The following is a 24,941-nucleotide window of genomic DNA, read 5'->3' as shown; positions in this document are numbered from 1 at the left end:
TGAAGCCTTAATTACTTGCTCTATTTGGTGAGAATTAGGCAATGAACACAGAATCACTTTTAACATGGTTATAGAAAATTTTTCTGTAGCCACTATGTAACTATTAATTTTCAGATTAGTTTTGCATAATAGAGATTCCTTTCTGCCACTAAGTGGAAAATAAAAGATTCAAAAGTCAGAAAATCATGTCTTGGACTCTGAAAGATATCAACAAAGGATATTTTTTTATGTTGATTTGGAAGTCGACTTCTTATAACATTGAGACAATGTATCAAGGCCGAGAATTCTGTCTGATACTTCTGGAGAATGATTTGCTACTAGAATTATGAAAAGTCATTCTTCCTAATAAACAGATTTTAGGGGAAAATAGATGCTTCTATAACTCAGGAGATTCCAAAGGATTAGAAGCTCTATGCCAGAAAATGGGACAGAAACCAAGTATATATTTCTTATTATATCCAAACATCACAGCTTTAGCCAGCATCTTACTTAAAAGAGAAATACTAAAAGCATTTTTCACTTAGATCAGGAACAAGGCAAAGATGCTCACCATCTTTGCTGCTATTCAGCATTGTCTAGAGGTATTAGCCATTGCAATTCAGCATGATAAATCAATTCAAAGCAAAGACTGGTAAAGAGGATGTAAAATTATCTCTATTTGCCAACTATGCTGGAAAAACTCAAATCAAGAATAAAATTAAAAAGTCCAGTAAAGTAATATCATATAAATCTAACAGACAACAAGCCATAGCTGTCATAAAAACAAACAATAACTAGAGCACACAATGATAAAACTCATTTAAATAGTACTGAAGAAGATTGAATATTTAGAAATAAAAGTATCAGGAAATGTGCAAAACTTATATGGGGAAATTTTTAAATACTCCCAAAAGTCACAAAGATAGACTTACATACACAGGTAGGACAACCCAACATTATAAAGATGTTGGCTTTCCTTTAGTTACTTTATAGATTTAATGCAATCCCAACAAAAATGCCAATAAGCTTTTACATGCATTACATAAATTGATAACTAATATTTACATAGAAAAACCTGCAAGAATAGCCACAAAAATACCAAAAAAGAAATAACCGTGATGAAGACTAGCTCTGTCAGACATTAAAACAAAATATATTCACCGAATTTCTGACTGCTTAAAAAAAAATAGGTCAGATGCAGTGGCTGACACCTGTAATCCCAGCACTTCGGGAGGCTGAGATGGGAGAATAACTTGAGGCCAAGAGGTTGAGATCAGCTCAGGCAACAAAACCAAATCCCATCTTTACAAAACATTAAAAAATTATTTGGGCATGGTGGCACATGCCTATAGTCCTAGCTACTTGGAAGGCTGAGGCAGGAGGATTGCGTGAGCCCAGGAGTTCAAAGTTGCAGTGAGCTAAAATTACACTATTGCAATTCAGCCTAGGCAAGAGTAGGAATTCATGTTAAAAAAAATAAAATCCTCTAGGGGCAGTGGTGCACACCTGTAGTCCCAGCACTCAGGGAGGCTGAGGATGGCAGATCGCTTGAGCCCAGAAGTTTCAGACTAGCCTGGGCAACATGGTGAAACACCTTCTCTACAAAAAGTACAAAAATTAGCTGAGCGTTGTGGTGCCTGCCTGTGGTCCCAGCTACTCAGGAGGCTGAGGTGGGAGCACTGCTTGAGCCTAGAGGCAGAAGTTGCAGTGAGACAAGATTGCACCACTGCACTCCAGCCTGGGTGACAGAGGGAGACCCTGACTCAAAAAAAAAAAAAAAAAAAAAAATCCAGGGACAATAAAAGAAAAGAATAATAGCTTGACTACATTTTTTAAATTGCATGACAAAAATCACCATAAACAAGGTAAAAAGACAGCAGAAATCCTCCTAGAACGAATTAAGTCAGTTCAGCAAAGTTGCAGATGAAGAGCAACATAAAATTACTCACATTTCTATATACTAACAATGAACATATGGAAACCAAAATTTAAAACACAATACCATGTACACTCATTCCAAAGAAAATGAAATACTCTGCTTTATTAGGTGAAACTAACAAAGAAAAAAGAAAAAAAATGAAATAGGTAGAAGCCTAACAAAACATACGTAGGATATGTTTGCTGAGATTTTTTTTGAATGGCGGGTACAGAGTCTCCCTCTGTAGCCCAGGCTGGAGTGCAGTGGCGGGCTCTCAGCTCACTGCAACCTCCACCTCCCAGGTCCTGGTTCAAGCAGTTCTCCTCCCTCAGCCTCCTGAGTAGCTGGGATTATAGGCGTATGCCACCATGCCCAGCTAATTTTTGTATTTTTAGTACAGATGGTGTTTTACCATGTTGGCCAGGCTAGTCTTGAACCCCTGACCTCATGATTCACCCGCCTTGGCTTCCCAAAGTGCTGGGAGTACAGGCGTGAGCCACCGTGCCCAGCCTTTTGCTGAAAATTATAAAGTGCGAATGAAAGAAATAAAAGACCGAAATAAATGGAGAGGCATATTGTGTTCACATATTTAAAGATGTAACATAGCAAACATCAATTATCCCTAAATTGATTTATAGGGTTTTTTGTTGTGTTTTGTTTTAGAGTCGGGGTCTTGCTCTGTCGCCAGGCTGGAGTGCAGTGGTGCGATCATGGCTCACTGCAGCATCAAGCTCCTGGACTGAAGCTGAACTGTAGCTTTAATGCAATTCCTGTTAAAATTCCAGGATGGAATTTTGCTGACACAGACAGTTTGTTCTGTGATTTATATGGAAAATCATAGGCTCTAAAATTGTTAAAACTGAAAAAGAACAATAAAGTGGGAAAAATCACTCAACCTAATTTCAAGATTACTGTTAGCTGTACTAATGAAAACATTATGGTACTGGGGGAGAGACAGACACACAGTGCTGGGGTTAGTGGCTCATAGACATGAGCCACTGTGCCTGGCCTAATGACAGATTCAAAAAGAACCATGGGCTGGGCACAGTGGCTCACACCTGTAATCCCAGCACTTTGGGAGGGCAAGGTGGGTGGATCACCTGAGGTCAGGAGTTCCAGACCAGGCCGGCCAACATGGTGAAGCCCCGTCTCTACTAAAAATACAAAAATTAGCCGGGTGTGGTGGAAAGAACCTGTTTTAGTCCACTTGTGCTGCTGTAACGAAATACTACAGACTGGGTAATTTATAAACAATAAAATATTATTTATCACAATTCTGGAAGCTGGGACGTCCAAGATCAGGTCTCCAGCAGGCTTGGTGTCGAGGAAGGGTTCAGTCTCTGCTTCCGAGATGGCACATTATTGTAGTGTCCTCAGTGGTCACTCATGGCCTCGTCAGCTCCCAAAGATCCTCCCTCTCAATACTACTGCATTGCGGATTAAGTTTCAACATGAAGTTTGGAGGGGACACAAATATTCAAACCACAGCACAAACCGATATACACCAGTGGGGAAATGGAGAAACGTCATGTTTAGCGAGACGGTGTCGTGTTACTCACTCATGAAAAGGAATGAAATACTGATACACGCAGCATCACGGTTCAACCTTAAAAATACCATGCTAAGTGAAAGAAGCCAGACACAAAAAGCCGCACATTATATGGTTCAATTTATATGAAATGTCCAAAATAGGCAAATTCATAAAGAAAGAAAGTAAATTAATGGTGCCGGAAGCTGGGGAAATGAGAAATAGAAGTAACCAAACAGATACGGCATTTCCTTTGGGGGTAATGAAAACATTTTGGAATTAGGTAGCTGCGATGATCCCAGAGTCTTATAAATATATTAAGATGACTGAATTTTACACTTTAAAGGGATTCTTTTTTTGAGATGGGGTCTTGCTATGTTGCCAAGGCTGATCTTGAACTCCTGGGGCCAAGGGATCCTTCCACCTGAGTCTCCTGAGTAGCTGAGACTACAGATGCATGCCACCATGCCCAGCTAAAAGGGAACATCTTACAGTAGATGAAATAAATATTGATATAAGATTTTTTTAAAGGATGAATGTACAAAAGCAGCAAAATTGAAAGACATCTCAATGGCCAAATCTGGAACAAGTTGAGCAACAAAATAAATAACGAGAGTAATGAATTAAATTTTTTACATTTTGATGTAGAGTTTCACTCTATGACCCAAAGTGGAGTGCAGTGGCATGATCAGGGCTCACTGCAGCGTAGACCTCCCAGGCTCAAGTGACCCTCCCACCTCAATCTCCTGAGTAGCTGGGACTGCAGGCTTGCACCACCAGGCCTGGCTAGTTTTTTTGTAGTTTTAGTAGAGACAGGGTCTTAGCATTTTGCCCAGTTCATCTCAAACTTCTGGACTCAAGTGATCTGTCCACCTGAAAGTGCTGGGATTACAGGTGTGAGTCACCATGCCTGGCCTAAATTAAAATCTGTAGAGTAAGTATCCATAAGCCCATGTTGATGTAAATAAATAGTGAATAAATAAATTAGGGAGAAAGAACAGCCCCAGAATGCAAATTTTTAAAATGTATAGCCTGGGCAATAAAATAAGACCTCATCTCTACAAAAAATTTTAAAAATTAACTGGGCATGACAGTGTGTGCCTGTAATCCTAGCTACTTAGGAGGCTGAGGCAGGAGGATTGCTTGAGCCCAGAAGGTTAAGGCTGCAGTGGGCCATGAGTGTACTACTGTACTCCAGCTTGTGCAGCAGAGTGAAACTCTGTCTCAGAAAAGAAAAGAAATGTAGAAAGAATGATGGAAATAGAAAATCACCATTAGGCAAACACCATAATAATAATTGTTTCGAGCAAGAATCATGAATCAGTGCTCAAATACATGGGCAAAAGCATGACGAGGAACAGGTTATTTGCATAGTCTCAAAATAGTTCCCCATAAGACATTTATGGTTACAAAATAAAGACTAGTAACTTCACAGTGAGGAACTCTGACGATGACAGACACCACCTTAAGCAAGTGATCAGTGCAAACCACCGGCAGTAGGAGCAGTAATGTGCTGCATTGAGAAGGGCACGAGAGCACTTACGTGACACTCTTGCCAAAAATACATACCATCCATCTAATTAGGAGAAAACATCAGCCAAATCCTAATGGAGAGATAGTCTACAAAATAATGGCCAGTGCTCAAGCCACAGTCATCACAGAATCACAGAGCAAGTGTCACAGATAGAAGACTAGAAGGCATGGAAGCTAGATGCAATGTGAGACCCTGGACCAGCAAAAGGGCATTAATGGGAAAACTGGCAAAAGTCTAATAACAACGAAAGATCAGTCTTATTCCATCAGTGTAGATTTCCTCGTTTTGATCACTGGACTGTGGATACGGATTATATTAGTGTCATAACCCTTAGGGTGCCGCTTTGCCAGCTGGAAACTTCTGAGGCCTGCAGTACCTATACTTGGGCTTTGCACCTGCTGGGCTCCTTCTGCCCACTCGGCCTGGCAGGCTGTGTTTGGCTAGTGCCAGCAGCCAAGATCCCACACCTGCCAAAGGCAAGCAAGGGGTGTGTGAGCCAGCGAGTTTGGGGTCTAACCACTGCACACAACAGTCACGCTGGCTGATGCTGCAGGGCAAGCAGCTCTAGGTGTCGACACAGGTGCTCGCTCCACGCAAGGCTGCCACTGGACCAGATGTACCACACACAGCTTCCACTGTGGGCACCTGCATCTGGACGAGGGAAACACAGTGGCACCCAGAAGCTTGGAGATGCCAGGAACCACAGAGCCCGAAAGAGGCTGTCACAGCCCTGGCTTGGGGAGCTCCTGGTCTGGGGTACTCAAAGGGCCTCAACTCTTCTCTCCTTATCTGTCACAACATGGCAAGGGGTATGTGTGGCAGAGGTGTGTTTTAGTCCTGTTTGTGTTACACTTTCATCTGGCAGGTCCTGAGTTCTTGTCCTGAGACCAGGAAGAATAAAGCACATGGACAACTGGAGGATGAGCAAAATGGAGAGGAGCTTCACTGAGCAACTGAACAGCTCTCAGGAGACCCAAAGTGAGTAGCTCCTTTCTGCAGCCAGGTTGTCTCCACAAATGTCCAGCTCTCAGCAGAGAGGAGACCCCCAGTAGGTGGCTCCTTTCTGCATGGAGGTCATCGTGAAGAGTCCAAGAGCCCCAAAGAGTGTAGCTCCTTCCCTCTGCTGGCAGTCCTGAAGTCGGTTGGAGTCTGCCTGAGTCCTGGGTGTTGATGGGCTCAGAAGGGAGCAAGTCGTGCTGATTGGTCCATGAATGGCCATGGGCAAGCCTGGAAAAGAACACCATAAATTTTCACTTCTGAATTCGGACTCCACCCAGAACTGGCAGCCCAGTCCCCAGGCTTCAGGCGGTCCCTGACTTGAAGGTAGGGTTTCACTGGACCCGCCCCTTTCCACCCAGGAGCCAGTCTGCCTCCTGCCACCATCAACATGCTGTCCACAGTGCCCAGGATGTTCTTGCTGAGGGGCATCTGCAGGCCTGAACGCAGCTGGCCTTGGCCTCTCTCCCATGCTTATCAGTGCCCAAAGTCTGGAGGCAGCTGAGGCAGCAGGGAGCTGGTGTGTCAGTGCCCAGGCTCGGCCACAACTTCACCCCAGCCCAGAGCGGGTGCCAGGAGCAAGGAGAGGCCAGGGAATGGGAACAGACACTTTCAAGCCTTTGAGGGCAAGAGGCTTCCTGGGCCTCCAAAAGCACAGGGAAGCCCAGGTCTGGAGCTGTGACTGGGTCACTGCAGCTGCACCAGGGGCTCGGGCTCCTGCCCCACCAACTCAGTAGGGGGCAAGACGTTTTCGGATTCCCCAGCAGGAGCCGGCTCCTTGGCGCTCACGGCCTTGCTGTGCTTCCTCCACTGCACCTCCTTTGCTACAACTCCCATGCTGCAGCCTGCATCTTCACAGCTGTGGCTCCAGAGGCGGCCACAGGAGAAGCCAAGGGAGGAGTATTCAAGAACTCTTTGTACTACTTTTGCAAGTTCTCTGTAAGTCTAAAACTATGTCCAATGAGATATGAAAAAAGTAATGAGATGGTGCTATGGTCTAAACGTTTGTCTCCCTAAAATTTATAGGTTGAAATCCCAACCCACAATGTGATGGAACTAGGAGACAGGGCTTGGGGGGAGATGATTATTCATGAGGATGGAACTGTCATCAATGAGATCAGTGCCTTTATTAAAAAGGGCCCGGAGAGCTGCCTTGCCCCTTCCACCAGGTGAGGCTGCAGCAAGAAGACGCAGTCTGTGAACCCAGAAATGGTCCTCCCCAGATACCAAATCTGATAGTGCCTTGATCTCGAACTTCCCAGCCTTCAGAACTGTGAGAAATAAACTTCCGTTCTTTATAAGCCACCCAGTGTATGGTGTTTTGTTTTAGCAGCCCAAACAGATGAACAGACGGTCGTTGTGTATAAGTAAGAGAAGCCACTCCTACCTCTAACCCTTGGTTCCTAGACTGTCGTATTATGACCGAAAGAGAGAAAACATCACATGTAGATCATTGGTTCAGAGCACTGCATTGTGTTTACTCAGATTCTGTATTTGTCTATTTAGCATCCATTAACCTAAGCGCCAGACTAACGGCTAAAGTTGTTTTCCATGTTTCCTGGGATCCACAGCCCGTATTCTGAACTACTTTCTTATCTGATCCTCACACACCAAACCAGTATTTCTCCTGCCCTGAATCAAATCAGGCCAGGTACTAGACTACGATGCCCTACGCCCCCACACCCACCAGATTACTCCAATTAGCCAACTGTATGCTCTTTCTGAGGTAGGAGACCAGGAGGACTTGTTATCTGATCACAACACTGCTGAGTAGAACAGGATCCAATCTAGACAGAACATGGTGAGGATACTGGCATGAACCAGCAGCTAGCAGGGAAAGTGATCCCCGGCTGCCCTCATTTTTCATTAGCGTAAGACACTCCCACAAGTACCATGACATCTTACAAATTCCACGGCAACAACTCAGAAGTTAGACTTCCCCTTTCCTAGAAAGTTCTGAATAACCAGCCCCTCAATTTGCACTGGCTCACTCCCTCATTTGGATATCATTGCAAATGTGTTTAAGTGAATATAAACACAATTGCCAAGAGCCCACACATTTCTTACTCTGGGTGCACTGCCAGTGAGGCAGCCCTGCTCTGAAAGGAGCAGCACCATTCAGTAACATTTGCTATTGTTCAACACCACTGGCTCGCCCTTGAATTCTTCCCTGGGTGAAGCCAAGACCTCTCCCGAGCTCAGCCCCAATTTTGGGGCTCGCCTGTTCTGTATCATATGGTGACCACAAAGATGACAAAGACAGCAGAGATGGCAGCAGTCAAGGGACAGATGGTGAGAGACAGTGACTGACAGTGAGGCTGGTGACCAGTGATTGGCAGAGGGGTGAAACAATGAGAGACGATGAGAAATGGCACTGAGCTAGACAGCAATTGGCAAGACAGTGTGACAGGAGAGGCAGCAATCAGAGAGAGGCAATGAGGAGCAGCAAGACAGCAATGAATGGGAGGAAGGGAGATGGTGGTTGGTGCTACAGCAATAAAAGCTGCAGAGCTGTAGGACTCGCCAGAGGCTGGGCTGGGCTGAGCTCAAGCAATCCACACGCTTCAGCCTCCCAAGCAATCCACACGCTTCAGCCTCCCAAACTGCAAAGGTGACAGGCATGAGCCACCATGCCCAGCCTTTTATTTTATTTTAATTTTTGCTCTGAAATGTATGTTTCATTTGTGGTTTTTGCTTTGTTCCCTGATAGACTGTATTCGGGCACTTGTTTAAAGCAAAACACTTGTCTTTGAGAGGTCCCCTGTTGTGTTGACCCTGGAACACCAGAGTCACGTTGTTCTGCGGCCCCAACCAGGCCTTTGGGGTTCGCCGTTGCCTGCCCCCCAGACACTCCAAGGGTTTTTGGCACTGGCACTCCCTCTCAGGATGGTGAGATAGAGGCCCACCCTAGGAGAATCTGGGTCTTGCCTTTTCTTGTTTTCTGCCTTAAAGTTACGATTTTCTGGAAGAGCATTTTCTTTTCCTATTGTCACTTCATTTACACCTTTCTTTCCTTCTACATTTTGCTTGATAAAAATACTTTTCTTGTCATACTTCATCCCCTGGAAAACACCTATTCCACTGTCATAATGCCCTGCTTACTCTTCTGCAGGAAGTGAGAATCTAAAAGGGAAAAATAATGAGAGCCCAGTTGCTTTCCCCTCTCACTAGACTTAGAAAAACTTCTGGCTCACCCTGCAATCCCAGCACTTTGGGAGGTTGAGATGGGTGGATCACTTGAGGTCAGGAGTTCGAGACCAGCCTGACCAACATGGTGAAACACTGTCTCCAGTAAGAAAAAAATACAAAATAGCTGGGCATGATGGTGTATGCCTGTAATCCCAGCTTCTCAAGAGGCTGAGGCAGGAAAATTGCTTGAACCCAGGAAACAGAGGTTGCAGTGAGCCAAGATCATGCCATTGCACTCCAGCCTGGGCAACAAGAGTGAAACTCCATCTAAAAAAATTAAATTAAAATTAAAAAGAAAGACTTCTATGTCCAGTATAAATTCTTGTTGACATGGAGACAATGATGAGCAGCCCAGAATACTCACCACCAGGGTGTCTTTTAGGCTGTCGGAGCAAGTTGAAATTCAACTTAAAGAAAAAGAAACTCGTTTATTATTGCAGCACCACTTGGGTCCAAAACAAATTAGAAAACCAAGAGACTTGGCCTAATACATAGATTTAGTTCTATATATTGCAATGCGATTTTACAACCGGGTTTATTCCGCAGAAAAGAAGGAAAATGGGAGGAGGTCGCTTATGTACAGCCTTTGATGGCTCATGCTACTTCCAGAAACCAGGAAGCCATGCCTAAGGGTTCCCCTCCTAGCTGCTCCCCCGAGAAAGCCTACATCTTTCCTGGAGTCTCCTCAGTCCCCCAGTTCTGAGGGAGTCCACCCCAAGGTCATCAGCCACCCTTCTCCAGCTAGCCCCAGTCTATACTCATCACTTCCCAAGGCAGTAAGCCTAACCAGTACCACCACTAGTGGGGCCCCTTATCAACCTCTAAAATAAAACTTGTGTCCATTGTGGAAGGTAGCTGATGGAAATGGGGTAATACTTAGAATACATGTGTCATTTTCTACGGCAGATTTGGCTTCATACAAAAAAAATCTGGCCAGTTCAGAGAATCTAGAAAATTTTATGGAAGAGTTTGTTAACATTTTTTTTATTGCATTTTAGGTTTTGGGGTACATGTGCAGAACATGCAAGATAGTTGCATAGGTACACACGTGGCAGTGATTTGTTGTCTTCCTCCCCTTCACCCACATCTGGCATTTCTCCCCAGGCTATCCCTCCCCAGCTCCCCCCGCCGCTGTCCCTCCCCTATTCCCCCCAATAGACCCCAGTGTGTAGTGCTCCCCTCCCTGTGTCCATGTGTTCTCATTGTTCATCACCCACCTATGAGTGAGAATATGTGGTATTTCATTTTCTGTTCTTGTGTCAGTTTGCTGAGAACGATGTTCTCCAGATTCATCCATGTCCCTACAAATGACATGAACTCATCGTTTTTGATTGCTGCATAATATTCCATGGTGTGTATGTGCCACATTTTCCCTGTCCAGTCTATCATCAATGGGCATTTGGGTTGGTTCCAGGTCTTTGCTATTGTAAACAGTGCTGCAATGAACATTCATGTGCATGTGTCCTTATAGTAGAACGATTTATAGTCCTTTGGATATGTACCCAGTAATGGGATTGCTGGGTCAAATGGAATTTCTATTTCTAGGTCCTTGAGGAATCACCACACTGTCTTCCACAATGGTTGAACTAGTTTACACTCCCACCAGCAGTGTAAAAGTGTTCCTATTTCTCCACATCCTCTCCAGCACCTGTTGTCTCCAGATTTTTTAATGATCACCATTCTAACTGGCGTGAGATGGTATCTCAATGTAGTTTTGATTTGCATTTCTCTAATGACCAGTGATGATGAGCATTTTTTCCTATGTTTGTTGGCCTCATGTATGTCTTCTTTTGTAAAGTGTCTGTTCATATCCTTTGCCCATTTTTGAATGGGCCTGTTTGTTTTTTTCTTGTAAATCTGTTTGAGTTCTTTGTAAATTCTGGATATCAGCCCTTAGTCAGATGGGTAAACTGCAAAATTTTTTCCCATTCTGTTGGTTGCCGATTCACTCTAGTGACTTTTATTTTTTGCCGTGCAGAAGCTGTGGAGTTTGATTAGGTCCCATTTGTCTATTTTGGCTTTTGCTGCCAATGCTTTTGGTGTTTTGGTCATGAAGTCCTTGCCTACACCTATGTCCTGAATGGTTTTTCCTAGATTTTCTTCTAGGGTTTTTATGGTGCCAGGTCTTATGTTTAAGTCTTTAATCCATCTGGAGCTAATTTTAGTGTAAGGAGTCAGGAAGGGGTCCAGTTTCTGCTCTCTGCACATGGCTAGCGAGTTTTCCCAACACCATTTATTAAACAGGGAATCCTTTCCCCATTGCTTGTTTTTGTCAGGTTTATCAAAGATTGTATGGTTGTAGATATGTTGTGTTGCCTCCAATGCCTCTGTTCTGTTCCATTGGTCTATAGCTCTGTTTTGGTACCAGTACCATGCTGTTTTGATTACTGTAGCCTTGTAGTATAGTTTGAAGTCCGGTAGTGTGATGCCTCCTGCTGTGTTCTTTTTGCTTAGAATTGACTTGGCTATGCGGGCTCTCTTTTGGTTCCATATGAAGTTCAAGGTGGTTTTTTCCAGTTCTGTGAAGAAAGTCAATGGTAGCTTGATGGGGATAGCATTGAGTCTGTAAATTACTTTGGGCAGTATAGCCATTTTCATGATATTAATTCTTCCTAACCAAGAACATGGAATGTTTCTCCATCTGTTTGTGTCCTCTCTTATTTCGTTGAGCACTGGTTTGTAGTTCTCCTTGAAGAGGTCCCTTACGTTCCTCGTTAGTTGTATTCCTAGGTATTTTATTCTCTTTGTAGCAATTGTGAATGGCAGTTCGTTCTTGATTTGGCTCTCTTTAAGTCTGTTATTGGTGTATAGGAATGCTTGTGATTTTTGCACCTTGATTTTATATCCTGAGACTTTGCTGAAGTTGCTTATCAGTTTCAGGAGTTTTGGGGCTGAGACGATGGGGTCTTCTAGATATACTATCATGTCGTCTGCAAATAGAGACAATTTGGCTTTCTCCTTTCCTATTTGAATACCCTTTATTTCTTTTTCTTGCCTGATTGCTCTGGCTAGAACTTCCAGTACTATATTGAATAGGAGTGGTGACAGAGGGCATCCTTGTCTGGTGCCAGATTTCAAATGGAATGCTTCCAGTTTTTGCCCATTCAGTATGATATTGGCTGTTGGTTTGTCATAAATAGCTTTTATTATTTTGAGATACGTTCCATCAATACCGAGTTTATTGAGGGTTTTTAGCATAAAGGGCTGTTGAATTTTGTCAAAGGCCTTCTCTGCATCAATTGAGATAATCGTGTGGTTTTTGGTTTTGGTTCTGTTTATGTGGTGAATTACGTTTATAGACTTGTGTATGTTGAACCAGCCTTGCATCCCCGGGATGAATCCTACTTGATCATGGTGGATAAGCTTTTTGATATGCTGTTGCAATCGGCTTGCCAGTATTTTATTGAAGATTTTTGCATCTATGTTCATCATGGATATTGGCCTGAAGTTTTCTTTTCTTGTTGAGTCTCTGCCAGGTTTTGGTATCAGGATGATGTTGGTCTCATAAAACGATTTGGGAAGGATTCCCTCTTTTTGGATTATTTGGAATAGTTTCAGAAGGAATGGTAATAGTTACTCTTTGTGTGTCTGGTAGAATTCGGCTGTGAACCCATCTGGACCTGGGCTTTCTTGTGTGTGTGGTAGCCTCTTAATTGCTGCCTCAACTTCAGACCTTGTTATTGGTCTATTCATAGTTTTGGCTTCCTCCTGGTTTAGGCTTGGGAGGACACAAGTGTCCAGGAATTTATCCATTTCTTCCAGGTTTACTAGTTTGTGTGCATAGAGTTGTTTGTAATATTCTCTAATGATAGTTTGAATTTCTGTGGAATCTGTGGTGATTTCCCCTTTATCATTTTTTATTGCATCTATTTGGTTATTCTCTCTTTTCTTTTTTTATCAATCTGGCTAGTGGTCTGTCTATTTTGTTGATTTTCAAAAAACCAGCTCTTGGATTTATTGATTTTTTGAAGGGTTTTTCGTGTCTCTATCTCCTTCAGTTTGCTCTTATCTTAGTTATTTCTTGTCTTCTGCTGGGTTTTGAGTTTTTTTTTATCTTGCTCCTCCAGCTCTTTCAATTTTACATTAGGGTGTCAATTTTAGATTTCTCCACTCTTCTCATGTGGGCACTTACTGCTATATATTTTCCTCTAGAGACTGCTTTAAACGTGTCCCAGAGATTCTGGTATGTTGTGTCTTCGTTCTCGTTGGTTTTGAAGAACTTCTTTATTTCTGCCTTCATTTCATCGTTTATCCAGTCAACATTCAAGAGCCAGTTGTTCAGTTTCCAGGAAGCTGTGTGGTTCTGAGTTAGTTTCTGAATTCTGAGTTCTAACTTGATTGCACTATGGTCTGAGAGACTGTTGTGATTTCAGTTGTTTTGCATTTGCTGAGCAGTGCTTTACTTCCAATTATGTGGTCAATTTTAGATAGGTGTGATGTGGTGCTGAGAATGTATATTCTGTGGATTTGGGGTGGAGAGTTCTGTAAATGTCTATCGGGTTTGCTTGTTCCAGGTCTGAGTTCAAGTCCTGGATGTCCTTGTTAATTTTCTGTCTGGTTGATCTGTCGAATATTGACAGTGGAGTGTTAAAGTCTCCCACTATTATTGTGTGGGAGTCTAAGTCTCTTTGTAAGTCATTAAGAACTTGCCTTATATATCTGGGTGCTCCTGTATTGGGTCCATATATATTTAGGATTGTTAGCTCTTCTTGTTGTATCGATCCTTTTACCATTATGTAATGTCCTTGTCTCTTTTGATCTTTGTTGCTTTAAAGTCTATTTTATCAGAGACGAGAATTACAACTCCTGCCTTTTTTTGCTCTCCATTTGCCTCGTAAGTCTTCCTCCATCCCTTTATTTGAGCCTTTGTGTATCCTTGCATGTGATATGGGTTTCCTGGATACAGCACACCGATAGGTTTTGGCTTTTTATCCAATTTGCCAGTCTGTGTCTTTTGATTGGTGCATTTAGCCCATTTACATTTAGGGTTAATATTGTTATGTGTGAATTTGATACTGCCATTTTGATGCTAGCTGACTGTTTTGCCCCTTAGTTGATGCAGATTCTTCATTTTGTTGATGCTCTTTAGCATTTGGTTTGTTTTTGGAATGGCTGGTACTGGTTATTCCTTTCTATGTGTAGTGCCTCTTTCAGGAGCTCTTGTAAAGCAGGTCTGGTGGTGACAAAATCTCTGAGTATCTGCTCGTTCGCAAAGAATTTTGTTTTTCCTTCACTTATGAAGCTCAGTTTGGCTGGATATGAAATTCTGGGTTGAAAATTCTTTTCTTTAAGGATGTTGAATATTGGCCCCCACTCTCTTCTGGCTTGTAGGGTTTCTGCCAAGAGATCTGCTGTGAGTCTGATGGGCTTCCCTTTGTGGGTGACCCGACCTTTCTCTCTGGCTGCCCTTAGCATTTTCTCCTTCATTTCAACCCTGGTGAATCTGATGATTATATGCCTTGGGGCTGCTCTTCTTGCAGAATATCTTTGTGGTGTTCTCTGTATTTCCTGGACTTGAATATTGGCCTGCATGCTAGGTTGGGGAAATTTTCCTGGATAATATCCTGAAGACTATTTTCCAGCTTGGATTCATTCTCTTCGTCACATTCAGGTATACCTATCAAACATAGATTAGGTCTTTTCACATAGTTCCACATTTCTTGGAGACTTTGTTCATTCCTTTTTGCACTTTTTTTCTCTAATCTTGACTTCTCATTTTATTTTATTGAGTTGATCTTTGACTTCTGATATCCTTTCTTCTGCTTGGTCAATTCAGCTGTTGAAACTTGTGCATGCTTCATGAAGTTCTCGTGTTGTGTTTTTCAGCTCCTTCAATTCACTCATATTCCTAAGTTTTCCATTCTTGTTATCATTTCCTTAAATCTTTTTTCAAGGTTCTTAGTTTCTTTGCATTGAGTTAGAACATGTTCTTTTAGCTCACGGAAGTTTCTCATTACCCACCTTCTGAAGTCTGATTCTGTAATTTCATCACATTCATTCTCCGTCCAGCTTTGTACCCTTACTGGTGAGGAGTTTTGGTCCCTTGTAGGAGGCAAGGTGTTCTCGTTTCGGGTGTTTTCCTCCTTTTTGTGCTGGTTTCTTCCCATCTTTGTGGATTTATCCACCTGTCATCTGAGTAGTTGCTGATTTTCTGATTGGGTCTCTGAGTGGACGTCCAGATTGTTGATGAAGAAGTATTTCTGTTTCTTAGTTTTCCTTCTAACAGTCTGGCCCCTCTGCTGTAGGACTGCTGAGGTCCACTCCAGGCCCTGCTTGCCTGGGGTACACCTGTAGCAGCTGCAGAACCGTGAGGGTTGCTACCAGTTTCTTCTTCTGCTATCTTTGTCCCTGAATGATGCCCACCAAATGTCAGTCCAATCAGTCCTTTGTGAGGTGACTCTTTGGATATATGGGGGTCAGGGAGCTGCTTGAGGAGACTGTCTGTACTTTATACTTAAGGAGAAAGTCTGTACTTTATAGAAGTTCAAGTGCTGAGCTGTGAGCTCCGTTGTTCATTCTGGGCTGCTAAGCAGGTACGTTTAAGTCTGCTGCAGCAGAACTCATAAAGCCCCTTTTTTTCCTCAGGTGTTCTGTCCCAGGGAGTTAGGGCTTTATTTATGAGTATCCATTGCACTGTCCTGCCCAGCAAGGCGACAGTCTAATCACTCCTGCCTGTAGTGGCTATGCTGAGCTGCTGTGGGCTCCGCCCTGTTGCCATGGGCTTCGCCCTGTTGCCGTGGGCTCCGCCCTGCTGTCATGGGCTCTGCCCTGCTGCTGTGGGCTCTGCCCTGCTGTTGTGGGCTCTGCCCTGCTGCCCTGTGTAATTCCCTGTAGTCCTGTTTATATGGGGGTGGTTAGAGCTGCCGTGGTGATGGTGGCCCGCCTCTGTAGTGGCGGACTCTCTCTGTTATGGCGGGTTGCCTCAGCAGCGGCAGGCTGTGTCAGCAATGGCAGAGTACCTCCGTAGGGATTGAGTGACTCAGTAATGGTGGACGCCCCTCCCTCTCCGAGCTGCACTGTCCTGGGTTCAGCTGTGCTTGCCATGAAACTCTCAACCCTGAGCATTTCCAATTGCTATTTTGTTTGTATTTGTGGGGGTGGGACCTGCAGAGCCTGATCACCTGGCTCCCTGCCTTTTTTTTTTTTTTTTTTTTTTAAGTTGAATGGTTGACTCTGTCCCAGGTGTTCCAGTTGCCTGCTGAAAGGGCGCTGGGATCTGTGTGATTTCCCATGCAGCGACCCACTGCACCGACTGGAACAACATTGCTGTCCGGGAGTCTCCTGGCCTGGCTTTCTGTTTAAGTCCTGTTTAATCAGATGAATGTGCTAATCTACCTTCCGAAATCTCCAATTGCTGGTTTAACAGGGCAACCAAACCAGTGTATTTTGTACGGAGTGTCGCTACGCTACAGCCCCGGCCTAAACAGCCGTGCCAGCCCAAACAGCCATGCCGGCCCAAACAGCCACGCTGGTGGCCCGTGGGGCTCCTACACCTGGGAATCTCCTGGTCTTTGGGCAATAAAGATCCATCTGGAAATGCGGCATCCACTCACCATCCACACTTTCACTGGGAGCTGCAATCCTGAGTTGATCCTTCAGTGCCATCTTCTCCCCTCCTCCAACAACATTTTTTAATTTAACTTGCCATGACTTGCAAGTATTGTTGTCTCCTTGCTGTGCCATGGGAAAAAATGGTGGACAAAAAAGTGTGTAGTTAAGCCAACCAATTATGGCAAAGTTAGAAAAGTAACTCAGGGAAAAGATGAAAAACCCATTCTGTTTCAGGGTTGTTTTGTTGAGGCACTCAGGAAATATACTAATGCAGACCCAGACTCCCCAGTAGGGCAAACTCTCCTGGGTATGCATTTTATTATTCAACGTGCCCCTGAAATTAGGAGGAAGTTACAAAAAGTAGCAATGGAACCTCAAACCTCTATGAGCCAATATGTAAACTTGACCTTTAAAATTTACAATAATAGGGACAGGGCAAAAGAGTTGAAAAAAAAAAAAAAGACAAAAGAAACAGCTCCAGCCTGAGCAACATGACAAAACTCTGTCATTACTAAAAATATGAAAAAATAGTTCTGCATGGTGGTATGTGCCTGTGGTCCCAGCTATTCAGGAGGCTGAGGTGGGGAGAATCACCTGAGTCCAGGAGGCTGCAGTAAGCTGAGATCATGCCACTGCAACTCCAGCCTAGGCAACTAGAGTGATACCCTGTCTCAAAAAAGAAAAATAGCCAAAAAGTGCAATCGTTAACTGTTCCTTTAAGCCCCCCATCACCTTGCAATTACCAATCCGGAGAAAGTGTCACAAGATCGGCAACTCACTGGCTCCTGGTCCAGAATCAGTGTGCCTACCAGAAGCGAAAGGACTATTTATAATGAGAATGTCCTCACCATCCCCAACAAAAGAGGGAAAAAGCTCCCCATCAATCTTAGAACTAACCTTCCATATGTCCCAATGAGCCACCTTGCTCAAGTAAAATTACTCAGTCTCCTGGACCCATGACCCAACGGATAACTTTTTGCAGTGGCAGACAAGTGGCCACCCAAACATTTTTCTTTGGTGGCTCAAGGACTCTGAGCCACCAGAGCAACGTGGTTTACCACCTCCCTTCCTTATTTGATGCCACAGGGTCCCCTTTCCTGCCTCTTCCTGTCTTCCCTACATATCTGGGCAAACAAAATTTGTTGAGGTAGACAGCTCCAAATTTTATATGTAATTGGATCCATCTGTCTTGCGTAGGTCACTTCATTTGTGTGATGTGTGTTGTATTTAGCATGCTATCAAATTGGCTTACAATAAGAGAACTCATAAATTAAAAAAATAAGACTAATTATTTTGAAGGGAATTTTATGTCTTCTAAAATTTAAGATTTTTACCTAGATAAACCTCTGATGTTTGTAGTGTTTAGAATGGTTAGGATGGCTTTAAAACAGTGAGCTTTTGTATAGTTGAAAGTCTTAAAGTTGTAAAATGGTTCTTATCTATAGAATGCCAATGTCTTAAGGGCAGTTCAGAATTTCTTGCTCTCTAGATTTATATAAAACGTGCCAAAGAAAGTGTGTTCTTTATTGGGAAAAAGAATAATTTTTATCTAATTTGGAAGTTATTAAAAGGGAGGTTCAAAATATGAAGGAATTAGTAAGTAGAAGAGAGATATGAGGCCAGGCACGGTAGCTCACACCTATAGTCCTGGTACTTTGGGAGGGTGAGGCGGGTCGATCAAGAGGTCAGGAGTTCAGGACCAACCTTGCCAATATGGTAAAACCCCATCTCTACTAAAAATACAAAAATTAGCCTGGCATGGTGGTGCATGCTTGTGGTCCCAGCTACTCAGGAGGCTGAAGCAGGAGAATCACTTGCACCTGGGATGTGGAGGTTGCAGTGAGCTGAGATTGCACCACTGCACTCCAGGCTGGGTGACAAATTGAGGCTCTGTATAAAAAAAAAAAAATGAAAGAAAGAAGAAAAAGAAAATAGATACGAAGAATGTTATGATGTATTTTTGTTTTCAAGGAAGGATACAAAGAAAGAGTGATTTTATATGAGGAGGGATTTTGTGTAGTGAATTCTTATCTTATAGTAAAATGATCAGTTATTTAAGGAAGGGGTAGTATAAGACAAGTTAGAAAGTCCAAGCATGTTGCAGATGATCTGTGTGGGCCATGATGGGGTTTGTGAAGGAGAATTTTGTGTATGATTAAGCTGAGTATGACTGAAGGAAAACACCAGACTTTCTAGAGAATGGTCTACATATTGGAAACAGGTTTTCTTAAGATGTTGATATGTTAAATTACTGGAAATTTTGCTTTTAATGCTCTAGCTGGTTTTTCTTTAAATGTCTTAGATTCATGTCTCAGAGGTCCAACTTTTGTTGTGTCTCACTGCTTTCAGCTCTTTCTCCCTTTAAAAAGTCCTGATTGGGAGAATACAGGATAGAAAAGCAGACTTCCGTATTTAAAAAAAAAAAAGGCCTGAGATGATGATGGTTCTCTCCTTCAACCTTTTTGTCAGCTATTGTGACCTTTTTCCTCTGGTTCTGACTGTTGTTGTGCCCTGGTGCTAAATTGTTATGTGCATTTTAACACAATGTTTTTAATTGGAAAAAATTTAAAAATTTAAATTAGAAAAATTTAAAAATCTATGTCTAGGCACATTAATATTCAAACATGAGGAAACCAAAGACAAAGAGAAATTCTTCACAGAAACCACAGGGAGAAAATGCCTTACTTACAGAAGAAAAAGTATAAGAATTACATCAGACTTTGTATCAGAAGCCATGCAAGCACAAACACAGTGATGAAAGAATTTTTTTTTTTTTTTGAGACGGAGTTTCACTCTTATTACCCAGGTTGGAGTGCAATGGCGCAATCTCAGCTCACCGCAACCTCCGCCTCCTGGGTTCAAGCAATTCTCCTACCTTAGCCTCCTGAGTAGCTGGGATTACAGGCTGTGCCACCATGCCCAACTAAATTTTGTATTTTTAGTAGAGACAGGGTTTCACCATGTTGACCAGGTTGGTCTTGATCTCTTGATCTCGTGATCCGCCCACCTCTGCCTCCCAAAGTGCTGGGATTACAGGCATGAGCCACCATGCCCGGCCACAGCCACGTGATTTTCAACAAAGGTGCCAAGAACATATAGTAGGAAAAGGACACCCTTTGCAATGGGAAAATATTCATTTTGGATATTCATATGCAGAATTAATCCAGACCTCTGTCTCTCACTATATAAAAAAATTAACTCAGTGAATTAAGCACTTAGATATAAGACCCAAAACCGTAAAACTACTTCAAGAAAATATAGAGTAATGCTTCAAGATATTGGTTTAGGAAAAGATTTTGTGTGTAAAACTCCAAAAGCACAGCAAAGGGCCAGGCGTGGTGGCTCATGCCTGTAACCCCAGCACTTTGGCAGGTGGATCACTTGAGGTCAGAAGTTTGAGGCCAGCCTGGCCAACATGGCAGGACTCTCTCTCTACTAAAAATACAAAAATGAGCTGGGCATGGTGGCGTGCACCTGTGATCCTAGCTACTCAGGAGGCTGAGGTGGGAGAATCACTTGAACCCAGGAGGCAGAGGTTGTAGCCAGCCAAGATTGCATCAGTGCACTCCAGCGCAGGTAACAGAGCGAGAATCTGCTCTGTCTCAAAAAAAAAGGAAGAAAAGCACAGTAAACAAAAACAAAAATAGATAAATGGGCCTATATCAAATTAAAGAACTTCTGCACAGCAAAAGAAACAATCAACAAAGTGAAGAAACAACTTGTAGAATGGGAGAAAATATTTCCAAATTCATCCAAAATGGAACTGATATTGAGAATATACAAAGAACTCGAACAACTCAACAGCAAAATAAACCAAACAATCCAATTTAAAAAGTGGCAAATGATCTGAACAGACATTTCTAAAAAGAAGATCTACACGCGGCCAAAAAGTATATGAAAAAATATTCAACATCACTGAGAATCAGGAAAATGCAAATTGAAACCACAATGAGATACCATCTCACCTCAGTCAGAATGGCTATCATCAAAAAGGCAAAAAGTATCAAATGCTGGTGGTAATGTAGACGAGGAGAAGTCACCCACTGGTGGGGAAAGTAAATTAGTACAGCCACTATGAAAAACTGCATAGAAGTTCCTCAAAAACAAAACTAAAGTTGTATTATGATATGATCCAGTAATCCCACCACTGGATATTATCCAAAGAAACTGACGTCAACATATTGAAGATAAGTTTGGAGATTACACAGTGCAGTGATGTGCACCTGCGGTCCTAGCTGAGGCTGGAGGGTCACTTGAACTCAGGAGGTCAAGGCTGCAGTAAGCCATGACCACACCCACTGCGTCCAGCCTGGGTGACAGAGCAAGAACCCGCCTCGAAAACTATATAGTATATATTTGTTTTATCTATTATTTATTCTATATTACATATTATGTGTTATACATTATAATATATTGCCTATCATATATAAATTATATTATACAATTATAATACATCGTATATAATATATAATATACAATATAATTTAGCTATAAATTATACACATAAATCATAATTTATAATATATTACATATATGTTATATATATGTATCTGCATATATATGTACATATTATACAAAATATATATTATACATTATAATATATAACATAATATATAATAGGTATATTACATTATATAACTATACTTTAATTATATATTATATGTAATATATAATGAATACGTATTTTATATATATATAAAACACACCTGCACCCCTATGTTTATGGAAGCTCTATTTACAATAACCAAGAGATGGAATCAACCCAAATGTCCATCAGCAGATGAATGGGTAAAGAAAATGTGGGACATATAGACTGGAGTAGCATTTAGCCACGAAAAGAAGGCAATCCTGTCATTTGCCACAACATGGTGGAGCCGGGAGGACATTATGTTCACTGAAATAAGTCAGGTACAGAAATATAAATATCACATGTTCTCACTCATATCTGAGAGCTAAAAAAATCTGAGCTCATTAAAATAGAGAGTAGAATTGGAATAATTAGAGGCTGGGAAGGGGAGGGGAGGATAGGGGGAGGAAGCCAATAAATACAGAGTTACAGTTAGGTGGGAGGAGTCAGTCCAGTGCTATTTATCACTGCAGGGTGGACATGATTAACAGTAATTTCGTGTAAAAAGCTGCTACCTGGATCTCGGGAGCAGTGGGCGGTCCGCCTCGAGGGGAGACACCGCCCATAATAAAGAAAAATAATAATAAAGAAAAAACCAAGAACAAGAATTTAGTGTGTATTTTCAAAAACTAGAAGAGAGGATTCTGAATGTTGACAACACAAAGAAAGGATGTATGTCCAAGGTGATGAATATGCTAATCACCCTGATTTGATCATTACACATTGCATACACACTGACATTTCACTCTAATTCCACAAATAGGTACAAGTGTTGTGTGTCAACTAAAAAGAAAAGAGAAAAACATTTAAAACAGCAACAATGAATTGGACGATGATAGCATATGAACAAGTGAGTGAGTATCGAGGCATCATAAAACAGCAGGAATTGGGAATGTTCTCTTACAAGAGACCTACAGTACCGCGGAGTATACAGGCAGACCTTGGAGACCGTAGAGATTTGGTTCCAGACAACCACAATAAAACTAATATTGTGATATTAATCACACAAATTCTTTGGTTTCCCAGTGCATACAAAAGTTATATTTACACTGTACTATATTAAGTGGGCAATAGCATTCATTATGTCTTAAAAACAAGGTACATTTCTTAATTTTAAAATATGATCTGGGCCAGGCACAGTGGCTCACGCCTGTAATCTCAGCACTTTGGGAGGCTGGGGCAGGTGGATCACCTGAGGTCAGGAGTTCAAGACCAGCCTGATCAACATGGAGAAACCCCATCTCTACTAAAAATACAAAAAAAAAAAAAATTAGCTGGCCGTGGTGGCATGTGCCTGTAATCCCAGCTACTTGGGAGGCTGAGGCAGGAGAATCACTTGAACCCAGGAGGCAGAGTTTGCGGTGAGCCAAGATGGCGCCATTGCCCTCCAGCCTGGGCAACAAGAGTGAAACTCCATCTCAAAAAAAAAAAAAATTTTTTTTAATCTGAGGTGAGAGGATTGCTTGAGCCCAGGAGCTCAACACCAACCTGGGCAACATAGTGAGATCCCATCTCTACAAAAAAACTAAAAAATTAGCTGGGCTGTGGTAGGAGGGTCACTTGAGCCTGGGAGGCTGAAGCTGCAGTGAGCCATGATCACGCCACTGTACTCCAGCCTGGTGACAGAGCAAGACCTGTCTCAAAAAAAAAAGAAAAAAAACTGCTGAGTGCAGTGGTTCATGCTTATAATCCCAACACTTTGGGAGGCTGAGGCAGTCAGATTGCTTGAGCCCAGGAGTTTGAGAACAGCCTGGGCAATAGATCGAAATCCCGTTTTTACAAAAGATGCAGAAATTAATTAGCCGAGCATAGTGGCATGCACCTGTAGTCCCAGCTACTTGGGAGGCTGAGGTGAGAGGATTGCTTCAGCTTGAGAGTCAAGGCTTCAGTGAGCCCAGATCACACCACTGCACTCCAGCCTGAGTGACAGAGCAAGACCCTGGGTCAAAAAAAAAAAAATTAAAAATTAAAAAAACGGTTGTTTGTTTGTTTGTTTTTGACAGAGTTTTGCTCTTGCAGCCCCCGGCTAGAGTGCAAGGGTGCAATCTCGGCTCACTGCAACCTCCATCTCCTGGGTTCAAGAGATTCTCTTATATCAGCCTTCCAAGCAGCTGTGATTACAGGCATGCGCCACCACACCCAGCTAATTTTTGTATTTTTTTAGTAGAGACAAGGTTTCACCGTGTTGGCCAGGCTGGTCTTGCTATGTTTCCTGGGGTGGTCTCGAACTCCTGGCCTCAAACAATCCTCCTCCCTCTTGGCCTCCTAAAGCACTGGAATTGCAGATGTGAACCATCATGCCTAGCCCCTCAGTTTTTAATAGAAACAAATATTAATATAACCTAGGAAGAAATAAACTTTACAATATCTATTAATATCTATTCTATATGAACAAACTATACAGATATACAAGGAGATGTGGAAAATGGAATTATGTATTTTATTAATGATAGAAAACTAAAGTGAGCCTTTTTCTGAACTAATCTGCCACTCTGGCCATAGACCACCAGGAGTACATCTTCAGTTGAACAAACTGGGTTTATTACTCCTGCACTCTGGGGCATTTCAGTAAGAGGGAGCTAGACAGGACTTAAGAGGAAGATTTAAGAGGACTTAAGGATTAAGAGGATTTAAGGACTTAAAAGGACTTCAGAGGAGGATAAATCACCGGCCATGTTCAGTGATTTCAGTCAGGGTTTAGGGAAGCCAGGCTTCCCTCTGGCTTGGATGTTGTCAGAAATGGGGGTATGTCTATGATGGACTATCAACGAATCTTACCCAGAAGGGGAGATTAGATGGAGGCCAATGCTGTACTTGGTAAGGAAACAACAGTCACTTTCTTGTGAGAGAAACAGGGATGTTTTGTGCCTTTTGTGGTTTGGACAGTGTTCACCTTTGTCAGCGTTCAGATGTGATGATAGAGTGGTTCTGTTTCTGTCTTTCTCCCTTGCGGACACAGAGTGACCTTGTGCAATGGTGATATTCTCTGAAATTGTTTATGTTCAACAGAATACCAAGGCCAGCTCCCAGATGTCCAGGAATGTATAAATTAAATGCAATTTAAATCTAAATTTCCAGTTTTGTGTAAGTTTATGTGAGAACTTGAAAAATACGTCTAAGTTGGGTATCTGAACAAATAAACATTAGAGAAGAGTTGAGAAACCAAAGAGAGAGGGTTTGCGAAATCTAAAAGACATGAAAAATGTTGATAAATTTGACTACAAAAAAGTAAGTCTCTGTGCTGGGCATGGTGGCTTACACCTGTAATTCCAGCATGATTTGGGAGGCCAAGGCAGGCAAATCACTTGAGTCCAGGAGATCAAGACCAGCCTGGGCAACATGGCAAAACTCCGCTTCTACCAAAAATACAAAAATTAGCTGCGAGGTGACACAGGCCTGTGGTTTCAGCTATACGGGAGGCTGAGGTGGGAGGATGAATTAAGCCTGGGAGGTCGAGGCTGCAGTGAGCCAATCAAACTCTGTCACTGTACTCCAGCCTGGGTGACAGAGTGAGACCTTGTCTAAAAAAACCAGACAAACGACAACAACAAAAATAAGTCTTTGTCCAGCAAAAATCACCCTTAGACAGACCACAGATAAAACATTTTCAATGTATTTG

The 24,941-nt window shown here is 42.5% G+C and overlaps 1 long non-coding RNA gene across 1 annotated transcript; it reads right to left on the bottom strand.

Moving 5' to 3' along the window:
* Positions 1-3,545: 3,545 nt before the first annotated feature.
* On the bottom strand, positions 3,546-16,819 carry LOC144578184 (uncharacterized). Its single transcript, XR_013523491.1, has 2 exons — positions 16,698-16,819; positions 3,546-6,186 (listed from the first exon to the last, which is right to left on the bottom strand). It is a non-coding gene; the product is annotated as an uncharacterized LOC144578184 (long non-coding RNA).
* Between the last annotated feature and the right edge of the window lie 8,122 nt (positions 16,820-24,941).

Source organism: Callithrix jacchus, chromosome 10 (assembly GCF_049354715.1).
Source record: "Callithrix jacchus isolate 240 chromosome 10, calJac240_pri, whole genome shotgun sequence".
NCBI lineage: Eukaryota > Metazoa > Chordata > Mammalia > Primates > Cebidae > Callithrix > Callithrix jacchus.
This window is presented reverse-complemented; position numbering and strand designations above follow the sequence as displayed.